The sequence below is a fragment of the Podarcis liolepis genome (genome assembly GCF_965112155.1).
Source record: "Podarcis liolepis genome assembly, chromosome: 5".
In the NCBI taxonomy this organism is placed as follows: Eukaryota; Metazoa; Chordata; class Lepidosauria; order Squamata; family Lacertidae; genus Podarcis; species Podarcis liolepis.
Genome location: NC_139556.1, coordinates 57,193,074 through 57,206,455, shown reverse-complemented (window position 1 = coordinate 57,206,455; position 13,382 = coordinate 57,193,074).

Sequence of the window (13,382 nt, the reverse complement as noted above, 5' to 3'; positions counted from 1 at the left end):
TGGGGACATATGAAGGTTCAGACATAAGGCACCTTACCTATATGACTAAAACTGTGCAAGGGGGGAAATGGGGCTATTTCTGTCCCCACTCCCACATGTTCCATTCTTGCAGTTCTCCAGGAATTTGTGGCTGAACCTCTTGAGAGGGGTATCTGTGATTTAGGACCCAGGGAGATCAGTGTTATAAAATACACAGGAAGCTTTCTCAAGTACAGCAATTTAGCCCCCAACAAAGGAATGGCGGCGATGAAAGTCATTTGGGAGGGGGCAGAGCCAGCTGGCTTATTTTCATTCATCCCCATCACACAATGGTAATTGCCTGGTGCATAGGGAAGAATGACTGAATAGGGAATATATTGCTGTTTGCTAATGCTATCAAAAGAAATCACTATTTGCTAATGCTATTGAAAGAAATCACTTTCCCTGATGGCATGGTATTGGATTAAAAGGAATACTAATCATACTCAACTATGCTTGCTGTAGCCTTCTGCGCATTATTCAATACATTCTTCACCTATTCACCAGTTTTTAAAGATGTGAGCAATATGTTTAAAGTCAAATGCATATCCCCCCATGCTTTTAATGCCCATCTTTTTCCATCTGCCATTGCTACATGCGTCTCTAGATTTTGATTATTGCACACAAGTAGTAATTAGCTTGTAAAATTGTCAGCTTGTCTGAGGCCATTCATTTCATTGCGCATTTGTTAATTTCACTTGCTCTGGCCAACTCAACAGCAAGGCTTCTGTGAAAGAAAAATGGAGAACACAATCTTACTCTGAAAATGTTGTCAAGTTCCAGAGGGGTAGCCCTGCTAGTTGCAAAAGCAATTAAGCATTTTCCTAGTAGGAAGAAAGTTCCTCTTCACATACAGTATGATACAACACGAGTGCTATTTCTGTAGGGGTCTATAGGCAGGGCCAAATACATGGACCTGGGCTCAATGTCTCAGAAAGACGAATGTAGCTAGGACTGCTCACATAGTTGCAATATGCACACATATGGAAGGATCATTATCCATATGCCTTTAAATACTGCTACAGAGGCAAGTTACCATGCTGTGCTTTGAAAATGCAGCTTTTCATCTTCCAAAAGTTATTGTAGGCAGCAGTAAGTGAGATACACACACATTTTCTTATTTTAAAATGGTCTCTTCTCCCCAAAGAAGTCCTCAGCACTGATTGGCAATTAAGGCTTTTGTTACAGGCCGGATGAACAAGGTATGCTCTTCCCACTAAGACTGCCAATTATCCTCCCTGAATCTTGGCTGAGGTTGCATTTAGGCTCATTAATAGTTATTCACCAGCAACCAAAGAGAAGGCCCAAAGAAAATGAGAAATGTTTGCCTTGACCAGGGTTACGCACAGAGTTCAGTCTTAGTACTTCTACCTCTGGCTGCAACAATGGAAGGGAGCGAAAACAAAGCTGAAGAGCAAACTCACTGGAAGGTCAGGGTTAGCAGAAGCCTGCTCAGGTTTCTTTCTGTCTATTCTTACTTCTGTTGGTAGACACCTGAAGCGCCTGTGCAGCAGGGGTCCGCACTTTCCCCATATGATTAAACTAGTGATTTCATTTGAGGCAGGATATCAAAAATCAGATTCCTGCCTTGCCTGATGTACTACAGCCAATTGCTTTGAAATAAAGTAAGTGGCTCAGTTGCTCTTCTCTAAAGTGTCTCGTGTTTATGTGGTTCTCTAATGAACACAGCTACACAATGCACGCAACTGCTTTGTGCTCTTCTGGGCTAACATGTGAAGGGTATGTTTTGCATGTCTTGCATTGATCTCTGTATGATGGTTTTTTACAAGTAGCTCCACTTACAGACAGGCTCTATGGATCTCCTCTTGTCATCACCCTGATGATGATTGCAGGTCCATGACAGCCCTACTGTCACGGTCCAGTTCACGGGCAATCGAAGTCCCGGCAGGGGACGTCAGGATCGGGGGCAAGATGGTGGGGTGGGGGTCCAGAAGCCAGGAAGCCAAGAGTCTGAGGGTCAGAGAGCCGGGAGTCAAGAAGCCAACTGTCCGAGGATCAAGAAGCAAGGAGTCACGAAGTCAGGGGTCCAAGGATCAAGAAGCAAGGAGTCAAGGGTCCGAGGATCAAGAAGCAGGGAGTCAAGAAGCCAAGGTTCAAGGATCAGGAAGCAAGAAGCCAAACGCAGCAAAGCAGGAAGCGTGTTGCTGTGGCAAAGAGCCAAAGGGAAATGCTGACCTTATATCCCTTCCCAGCTCTTGCCACCAGGTGCTGTGAGTTACCAATTTGCCTCACCTGTGTGGCCATGCCTTGCCTCTTCAGAACAAACTTAGGAAGGCCCCAGTCCTGCAAAGTCTTATTGGTCACAGGGCCTGGCTCCTGCGTGCACACCTGACACCTACCTACCTACCTACCTACCTACCAGTCCTGAAACAACACCATTAGAGCACTGTTTCTTTCCAGAATAGTTGGTGGCTTTAAATGAAACCACCATAGCAAGCAAAGCCCCGTTACTGTTGTTAGGCCCATACATCTTGTCTTATCCTCAAACTTCCAACGCACAGGGACAGCATGCTGGAAGTGATTTTTTTTCCCCTGCCAGAGTGTTTGAATGAACCATATGCATGCAGCCTTGCCGTCTGCTGAGGGTGGATCGAAAGTCCTGCTTGTCACAAGCAGCTAACAAACTCTTGTCACCTGGGCATGAGGCACTCAGAAAATTTACTGTCCAACTGCTTCAAAAATTGGAAAATCTTTACCCTGAAGCTTTTCTCTACCAATCCCAGAACACTGCATTAAAAATGGATACAGATGCTCCTGTCTTTATCCCAGATCCTACAATTCTGTGGTGAGAAATTTACTGTTACTTCTCTACCACATGATGAAAAATTTAGAGTGAAGCGGAGTAACATATGGGCAGCAACACATAATCTATCTCCATTTACATACATGCTGAAAAGCTTTTTAGAGGTCTTGGATAATCACTTAAGTGAATCTTTCCATTTATGTAGGAAACCAGAATGGCACATGCATAGAATATCATGAAGTTAAGTAGCTGGGAAGGTTCAGTCAGATAATGAAGTGCAAAATAAAGGCCAAGTATTGCTTCTTTCACAACACTCCCCTCGTGTTCCCTTTCTCTACTCTTCTCACACTCTTCTTTAAAAAACCAATTCCTCTGAAACGTTAATAAATGAGTACTCAAAGTGATTATTCTCTGAGATGATAACAGTGACATTTGGACTTTGGGATTAAAAGGCCGAAATAATTTCTCCCTGGAAAGAGATGAGTTTGCTTCTGTCTAAAGGAAGGCACAAATATTGTTATGCTCAGTCTAGGAAAGGACAAGGGGGAGGGGAGTCTTGGGGGGATAGTAAGGCTGCTAATTTTTTTGAAGGCTAAATATCTGGGTCAGTGTCTTAATAATTAGTCTATTGGAGTCAGCCTGTTTCTTAATGATTAGGTCAATTAGTGCTAATGACTCTGTTGAGAAAACACAACCTCCTCGCTGCTGTGCATTATGTGTCTCCTTGTGCCTGATCTACATTGGTTGTGAGTCTGTTAAGGCCTTCCTGATTGCTCAAGCTGCCTCTTCTGCACACAACGGGGAGTCAAGTTTTCATTTACAAAAGCATTTACCAGAATGTACTGAACTGGTAAATATCTTTCCCCCACAAACAAAACCATAAAAGCCATAATCAAAACCACATCACTAAATGATGCAGAGCCCATCCAGTCAGTCACAACATCAGAGGTCCATTCACCTGCTCATCTTCCAATGTGAAATACACTATCATCTAGGGGTGTGCATTGACTGAATAATGCAGCGAATCAGGAGGATGTGAACATCTTTCTTCCCCATCCTGAGTTGAAGAACAATGTCAGTACCTTCAAGTCGTATAAACCCATAACCACAAAATTGTGCCACACTGTATGTATGGTCCTATTTTCAAGTTCATGGACTTTATAAGAAGGTAGTCCTAAATGATGCCTGTGGAGCACTGAAAGAGCTCTGGATTTTATTTTTACAGCACAGGAATGGGGGAAAGTTAAAAGCTTTATTTTTATAATATAACCTGGACTGCTCTTATTTAATAACAATAGTTGGAGACTATTTAGTGGCATTTAATTTCCATCTGGTCTGCCTAAATACATTTTCTCTTGCTGTAGACATACACATTCCTCCCCTCTGAAGATAACACTTCCTTTATCTAATGAAGTGGACTCTGGTCCAAAAAGGTAGTCTTTAAACTCAGCCAGTGTCTACCAATCAGGGGCATTTTAGGAAATATAAAGTCAGGTTCCAGTTGGATGAATCTGTTCATTTTGGTTTTCTTTCATTTTTCTGATCTTAATGTTTAGTTCACAGTAAAATTACAAAAAACCCACAAAAATTAATCAGTGTTTTAGTGTGCATTTCTCCAAAGAGACTCATTTTTAATGAAATTCTGCCTACTATTAACATCCTTGCAGGCATTTTCTCCCTGTATATTATTTCCCCATAGATATGCATTTTTATACAAATCTTCACCTAATATCCATATTTGTGCACATTTTGGGGGGATAGACAACTGCACTACAAAATTCAGAGAAGTAAGCATTTTGAAGAATAGCTACATTTTGGTTTATATATTGTTTTTGTGGGTGTGAATTAGGGAGGTCTGCATTAAAATGTCAAATGAACCAAACTTCTCCCCAACCCAACACAATAGGTCTGTACAGATACTATTTTACAACCGTGAGTTGTACACAACATGGTGGCAAGGCTTATAACATACTCACTGTGGTTCCATAACACAGCCCTCAAAATGGATCACATTGGTGAACTGACATATTATTAGTCAGGAGAAACACAGACTATAAATGATCAGTTGGGAAAGGAATAAGACATACAGTGGAGAAGAGTAGCAAGTTCAATGGGATTTCTATCCATTATTGGGGGAAGGTTCTCCTTTCTCATCCTTTCAGTATGCCATGTTAATTACTCATAATAAAAAAATGACAGTGTACTGTACCACACCACCAAGTAAAAGAGTGCAAAATATTTACTCTTCAGATGTGATGTGCAATTAGGAAAGGGACAATCATTATCTCTCTTCTTCTTTGCAAATAAGTTTTTATTAGTTTTCCAATAAAGGTAAAGGTAAAGGTAAAGGGACCCCTGACCATTAGGTTCAGTTGTGACCGACTCTGGGGTTGCGGTGCTCATCTCGCTTTATTGGCCAAGGGAGCAGGCATACAGCTTCCAGGTCATGTGGCCAGCATGACTAAGCCGCTTCTGGCGAGCAGGGCACGGAAACGCTGTTTACCTTCCCACCGGAGCGGTACCTATTTATCTACTTGCACTTTGATGTGCTTTCGAACTGCTAGGTTGGCAGCAGCAGGGACCGAGCAACGGGAGCTCACCCTGTCGCAGGGATTCGAACCACCAACCTTCTGATCGTCAAGTCCTAGGCTCTGTGGTTTAACTCACAGCGCCACCCGCGTCCCATAGTTTTCCAATAGTCCCCCAATAATAGCCAAATTATAATAATATCAATTAAAAGTGACAATCATCATCATGCACATGTGTATATTATCCCAGCAAAACCTTTCACCTTCTCTTATCACTGAATGCATTTCTTTATCTTACTATATAATCTTTTAAGAAAAAGTTGTTAACTACTCAAATGGTCATTAAAAATACTATCAGGGCAGAGAATATCTCATATTGTCTGGAGGCCAATAAATAAATAAAAATATCTGCACCATACTTGATTTGCAAGCATCTGCATCTGTACAGCTTTTCAAAGCTAGGTGTTTGCCTTTATTTATTAGAATATGCTGGGTTAAAAGGTTTAGCCAGTATCAAATATCCCTTTGCACCCAGCTTGCACAATATAGTTATGTTATGAAAATGAGCAGATTAGAGCTTTGGAATTATGCATGGTACATTAACTTTCAGGTATGTATTCAGCATTATTCCATACATGAAGTGGACTCCATACAGATTTTGTGGATTATTACTCCTGTCAGATTTAATTGGATCAGATATTTTCATAATGGAAAAGTAACCGGACTTTGAGTTTAGCCTAGAAATTGGCAAAATCTAATTCATTTTAGTCCCATAAATAGATACAAAGTTCCATCTCATTGCTTATTCCATGCAAACAGGACAATAGACTTCTCTCGAGGTTTATTGCTTCAGCTGCTCATGGTCAAGCATATCACAGGTGTTTGTACTGCAGTGATTGCGGATGCCTGAAATAAAATTATATAAAGAGGGAAGGTGCATCAGTTCCCCAAAGCAAATCTAAGCTTCTGTTCTCATTGCAGAACTTTTTCAAAAATGGAATGTGGTCCCATCACCTTGCAATTCCATCTAAATCCCTGTAGACACTGACACTGTATTAAATAATGGGCTGTACAGACAGTTTCTGCCTCCTATACTCATTAGTGCAAAAAGATGCAAATCCCTTAACAACCTAGATACCATTTTTTTTATTTTAAAAACCCCCCACAAATTGGAATTTGACAGGTGGAATGTGAAATGGTGGCCTTTTCAACTATTAAAATACTAGACTTGTTTTCATAATCTCCCTAGATGCTTTGCCTAGAGTATTAATGGTTCTCCTGGCTTCTGTCAAATTGCAAGGAAATACCTACGCAAAGTAACAGACTAGTCAGAGTTTCAAGCAGAAAACCACAGAAAGTAGTGCAAACTTCACTTCCTTCCCTGTTGCCAGTTTCTTTCAAATCAGTGTTGGTAAAACAACCCAAACATCATTAGCGACAGTGACACTTATATTGCCTACAGTCAAGCTGTTTATCTCCATCACTGCATTTGAATTTTAATAAAGTCGGCTTTATAAGCAACTATTTCTAAATTGGCACCTTCTCATTTAATAAGCCCCTTCCCGGTATGTAGTCAGAAGTCCATCTGCTTTATTTTCAAGGTATTTTGCTCAAGATGCAGAAACTTTTTCTGGTTGAATTAATGACAGAATTAGAAAATAACTTCTAGCGTTAAAGCACTTGTGACAGGAAATCAACCTAAAAGTTAACCTGCCTTGAACTGAAAGCAATGGCATAAAGTAATGGATTATAAAACCAGGAAAGGAAAACTTTAGGCCTCTAGATTAGGCTTCCACAACCTCGGCCTGACAGATGTTTTGAGACTACAATTCCCATCATCCCTGACCACTGGTCTGCTAGCTAGGTATCATGGGAGTTATAGGCCAAAAACATCTGGAGGGCAGAGGTTGAGGAAGCCTTCTCTAGATGCTGTTGGACTCCAACTCCCATCAGCCCCAGCCAGTATGGTCAATGGTAAAGGGTAATGGTAGCTGTATGTCAGCAATATTTAGAGGGTCATAGGTACCCTATCCCTCCTCTATAAGTATCATGAGCTGGAAGGCAAGCTGAAAAAAATTATTTAGTGACAGCCAACTGTATAATTTCAGTGAATGTGGTAGATACCAAGCCATGGCAGCAAGGAATGTCAACTTTTTTTGTGATAAGTTAACTAACAAACAAATTTGAGAAGCAAAATTTGATTTCCTAGTAAGCATGAAACATGACTAAGAAAGTGAAAATGAAAAATAACGTTTTAGAACTGTAGAAGCTCCTAGGAGAAGTTAACCACTCAGTTTGTTGGAATGAGCACTTACTGAAAATGTGGGGGGAAATCCAAATAGATCTCGCTGATTAGTTTATTTTAAAATAAAGGGTGTCTTCAATCCTCTATCTGCAATTTAATGCTGAGCAGCAGCTTTGCAACTTTTTACTTGTATAAAAATTAATTATAACATTAAAGTACAGTTACAGACCATTAGTCAATTATTAAATATGATGGAAAAGATAAAAATAAATTGTCCTAGATACTTATAAATTAACTCAATATTACCAGTCTTATGAAACAAACTTACCATTTTACAAAATGGGTAAAATGTTCCAGTAATTGAAGATATCTACAATGCATAATTCAGGAGATAATAATTTTTACAGTTTTCAGGGGCCCATTATCACCTGGAGTAATTCTCTACTCAACTACCTGCACTCATCTAATTTGAATGGACAACCTAAGAGCCTCATGGCTGGAGTGCTGGGTTTACCATCTCTTCATTCATGGATCCATTAGATAATCTTGGACACACAACTTATTGCTCAACCGCCATTGCACATTTACAAAATGGTGGTGACCCTCTAAACAGTGACCTACCTCATAAAGTTGTTTTAAAGCAGAGGTGACTAACCTGTGACTCTCTAGATGTTGGTAACAAAGGCTATATAGCAGATTGCATATTTTTTAAAAATGGCACATAAGCAAACACTGCAAGTACTTCTGTAGCATCCACTGTCCGTAGATTCATCATTCTGTTTTACAGATACTCCTTTTTATTCAGTTGCCAGCAGAACAGATTTCAGTCCTAACTCTTTTTGGAACTAAATTCTAGCAGAGAGAGGCTCTTTCTCAGTCCTAATAATTTCAATCATGTTTACTCAGAGGTAAGTCCTACACAGTTCAAATGGATTTACCCACTAGAAAGTGTAGTTAGGACTGCAGCCACAATATCATGGTGGTCTTTGAAGTCAGAATCCACAAGATGTTCAGTGTATTTGAAAGGTTTGACAGCTTTGTCTCACCCACCTGCTTGTGGTCACATTGCTTGTTACAGTGGTACCTCAGATTACAGACGCTTCAGGTTATATACGCTTCAGGTTACAGACTCCGCTAACCCAGAAATAGTGCTTCAGGTTAAGAAATTTGCTTCAGGATGAGAACAGAAATCGTGTTCTGGCGGCATGGCGGCAGCAGGAGGCCCCATTAGCTAAAGTGGTGCTTCAGGTTAAGAACAGTTTCAGGTTAAGTATGGACCTCCAGAACGAATTAAGTACTTAACCTGAGGTACCACTGTACTTGCAATGATCAGAATATGGCAGATCAAGGAAAAGGAGAACTGGTGAACCAGGTTACTCTACCCAGTGCTTATCCTGCCTGCTTTTGATGCTCAATATGTATATCCATAGTGAGGGAGGGCACTAACACAAGTCACCATGGTTGTGAGGAATTGCACTCCCCATTCAGCTATCACTCACAAACAATTCTTTATAAAGCAAGGGACAGAAATATTTGAAAAAAACAAACTTTGACAGTCTAGTTGGCGTCTTCAGTCCCACAGTTGAGTGCCTTGAGTGATAGACTCTTAGCTTCTGGAGGTCCTTAAACCTGTCACAACGTATCTTCCTTTAGCAGCAAGCTGTCATGGCAGCTTGAGTAAGCTGCTTAGTAGTCTCTGGTTTAATGACACTTCAATGGGGTCAGCAGCCTTTTAAATAATTATAAGCAGATACATGGCCAGTGTATGACTCCCTGGCACATCAGCCAATGTCTCAGGAGTTGCTCTAATAGTCTCCATAGATATCTGAGAGCCCAATAGATTCCAGCTTTCAGCCATTCCTGTTCTAATGTCGAACTTGTGAAGGAAGAATAAATGCCAGGACCAGTCAAGAGAAACTGCATGAACTTTGTGCTGTAGAGGAATACAAGTTCCAATAAGATATAGATGTGCACCTTGATTCATAGAATTGTAGAGGTGGAGAGCAAATTATGGAAGGAACAAGCAAGGGACTGAAAGGCAGAAGGTTCCAAGAGATGAGGAAATGAAAAGTGATAAGGAGAACATTAAAAAGATCTGCTGGCCAAGAATCCAGCTGCAGTAGCATTCTGGGCTGGATCCAGGATGCTGAGAACTGTTTGGAAACCTCTATTTCCTCCCCCCTCCACCGAGCTAAAATTTTTGAAGTGGTTTAACAATATCTTTTCCCATGGAGCTCTGGAAATTGTAGTTCGGTGAGGGGAATATAGGTGTCTCTTAACAAGTCTCAACACCCTTAACTATAAAAAAGTTCCTTCCAGTAGCACCTTAAAGACCAACTAAGTTAGTTCTTGGTATGAGCTTTCGTGTGCATGCACACTTCTTCAGATACACTGAAAGAGAAGTTGCCAGATCCTTCTATATAGTGAGAAGGTGGGGAGGGGTATTACTCAGAAGGGTGGTGGGAATGGGTGATTGGCAGTTAGCTGAGATGCCTGTTGACGACTCTTAATGACTGCAATAGGTCTTGCAGGAAAAGGCAAGGGGTGAGAAGGTGAAAAATGGCTTAGTCATGTATAATGAGATAAGAATCCAATGTCTTTGTTCAGACCAGGTCTCTCCATGGTTTTAAGTTTGGTAATGAGTTGCAATTCAGCAGCTTCTCTTTCCAGTCTATTTCTGAAATTCCTTTGTAGTAAAACAGCTACTTTGAGATCTTGTATAGAATGTCCTGGGAGTCCCCTCCAACCATCTCCATGCTGGGATGGTGATGATGAGGAAACACTGTTTCTTGTTCTCCAAAGCAAATGTCTCTCCCCCAGTGATCCGCAATTTGGGCTCCAAATCAGTCCATACTCCCCTTTTCTTCATTCCTCCTGCATTTCTCTGTTACTTTCCATCCGCTTCTATATTTACATCTCTTCATATACTCCCCAGTTCATTGAGGATTTTGAAATTTAATCAACTTGAACTTCTTTTATTGCTGGGAAAGAAGTTTTTACTTTTAAGAACTGAACTCTCACTACTACCACTGTGGCTTGGATGTAGGTTCAGTCCTGATGGTGTTGTTGTGAGCTCAAAGAACCTTGGGCTGCTAATCTTCTCACTTTCCCACCCAGCCTCCTCTGTTTTGTTTTGGCTTTTTCTTCAGCAAACACTCACAAACGGATTCCTCTTACTGTTGAAGAAGCAACTGTGGTGGGAAGAGAAGAGGAAAGAAGAAAAACAGGTTCAGACACACTTTCAAAGTGTGCTAAATGTGAGCAGGAAGCAAGCTTAAATCCCATGCACTATGGCTCTTCACACTTGTCAGCAAATTACCCAGCATGCAATGCTCTGACCAGACATTGCATGTTGGGTAATTGAATTGTAGGTGAGACCACCCCATGTGGGAGCAGTATAGCCCCCCAATTCAAAAACACAGCTGGTAGATGGTAGCAAAGTAGGGTTGAGCTACTACAGGCCTTATTTCCTCTTACAGGAAAGCAGGATGAAATGTCTGCAGCAGGTGAATATAACCAAGAAGATGGAGGAAGAAATTTCAGTCTGGGCTTCATTTGAATGCATATTTCATTCATTTTTGGTGGCCCCTCCAGAACTGCTGCTGTGCCTGATAGAATTTATTTGTTTGCTTAATTAGGATTGTGTGAAATTGGGAGCAGGTGAGGAAGGTTTATTATCTGATTGAAGCTATATTATACATGTAATTATAGGCACAAATAAAACTATTATTAAAATCCTGCTGTTTTAACAGTTATTTGTTTCTAATCAGTTCCTAATAAAGGTAGAGAATGGCAAGGGTTAGCAGGAATAATTTGCTACTAATCAAGAATAATAAAGTGAGTAGTCTATTTTCTTCATCAAACATCTCTGATTAGAATGTCATTACAGCTCTCTGCTTCCAATTGATTACATGTTGATTGAGAGGAGGTTGGACTGCAGAGTAATAAGAAAAAATATATTTAATAATCCACACATTACCCTGGAGGTTAAGTATGTATCATTGAACAAACCAAAACTTACTTCTAGGTAGACATGCACAGGATTGCACTGCTGGTTCCTAAGTTCTTCTGGAGGTAGTTTCTACAGGACTCTGAGCCTGCAATCCTATACTCACTTGCCTAGGAATAAATATCATTGAACTAATGATACAGCTTACATCTGAGTAGACAAGTTTAGGTTTGCACCATTACGCTATCCATAGTGTCTATCTAAACTTCACTGAGTTAAGTTGGTCAAATAAGCAACTCGTTTTACTTGCCACTGGAGTGGGAACACAAACATGATAATTGTCAGTCCATCATAGTTATTGCCCCCAAATGCTATTATTTGTGCTTTTGGTCTACTCCTGGGAAAAGATAGGATACCAATAAATTTTTCCTTTGTAATTGTAATTCCTTTGAAATTGTGGGGAGACAATTCAATCCAATCATAAAACAATGTTGACAGCAAAACTGAGCATAGGTCGGGTCTGAATGTTCAAAAAGCTTACAATAAATCCAATTGGAATTCTAAAAGCAAAACAAATAACAAAACTGACTGCAGTTATGTGTTATTTTAAACAAATTGAGCCTGATTTTGATAATGATCCCAAGCTTAATAAACATAGTTCCTAAACCTTTTCTGTGATTAGAGAATTCCGGGGAACAATAATAACCAGGCATAGAGACATGGAACTTGACTTTTCTCATTAATGCATTGTGAACCTTGACACCATCCAGAGGAAGCCCATTTGGCACCCAGTGGAATCTGGAGTTTTGATTGTTCCCAGGCCTTGTCAAGCCCCAACTCAGTCAAGCTCAGCATGTGGATAATCAGCCTTTGACCAATAATGGATTAGCATGTTTATGTTCCTACATATATTTTTAATCAGCTTTCACTTAGCGTTTCAGAGGAGCTGACAAATTGTCAGTTCTGTGAGCCATTAGATAACATGATATGGCCCACCTATTATTTCACATGGAAGAATGCATTTCCTTGCTCTTAATATACCACAAACCCCAGAGGAGAGCATTCTGCTCATTTGGTGTTGCTGCCTCCACTAATGCCCTCTTTTCAATTTGTCAATCAGTGAACATTTGTCACAGCACTCATTTCAAAGCACTTTTCAATAACTATTAACGTTCACAGCTCCCTGCGATGGGTAAAGAGCAAATTAAGAACAGCTGTATTTTCTATGGATGCACCCCCCCACACCTTTGCTAGTCTAATTAAAACTTCTAGTTTCCCTTCGAATTTGATGGATATTTCTCCCAAGCCTTTTCTACATGGGTCAGGAACTTGTGGTTCTCCAAACTACATCTCCCATCACCCCTGACCATTGAAAGCAGGATGAGACCATCTTCTTCCTTTCTTACCACCACTGTCATTGATAGAGTAAGCTGGTGATGGGGACAGAGTGGCCGGCACATAAGTATAATAACGAGAGGGCATTTGGGAGCACATTAGGAGAATTGGGGGTAAGGAATGGAGCACACCATGCACTCAGTGGCATCACTGGAGGTTAGTGATGAATGGATGAACCTGTCGTTGTTGCAAAGCAACTTCCACTAATATACAGTGGTACCTTGGGTTACATACGCTTCAGGTTACAGACTCTGCTAACCCAGAAATATTACCTCAGGTTAAGAACTTTGCTTCAGGGTGAGAACAGAAATCGTGCAGCAGTGGCGCAGCAGAAGCAGGAGGCCCCATTAGCTAAAGTGATGCTTTAGGTTAAGAACAGTTTCAAGTTAAGAACAGACCTCCAGAACGAATTAAGTTCTTAACCCGAGGTACCACTGTAATGTATTTTCTTTGCTATTTTCTATGAACACTTTACCCTACTGG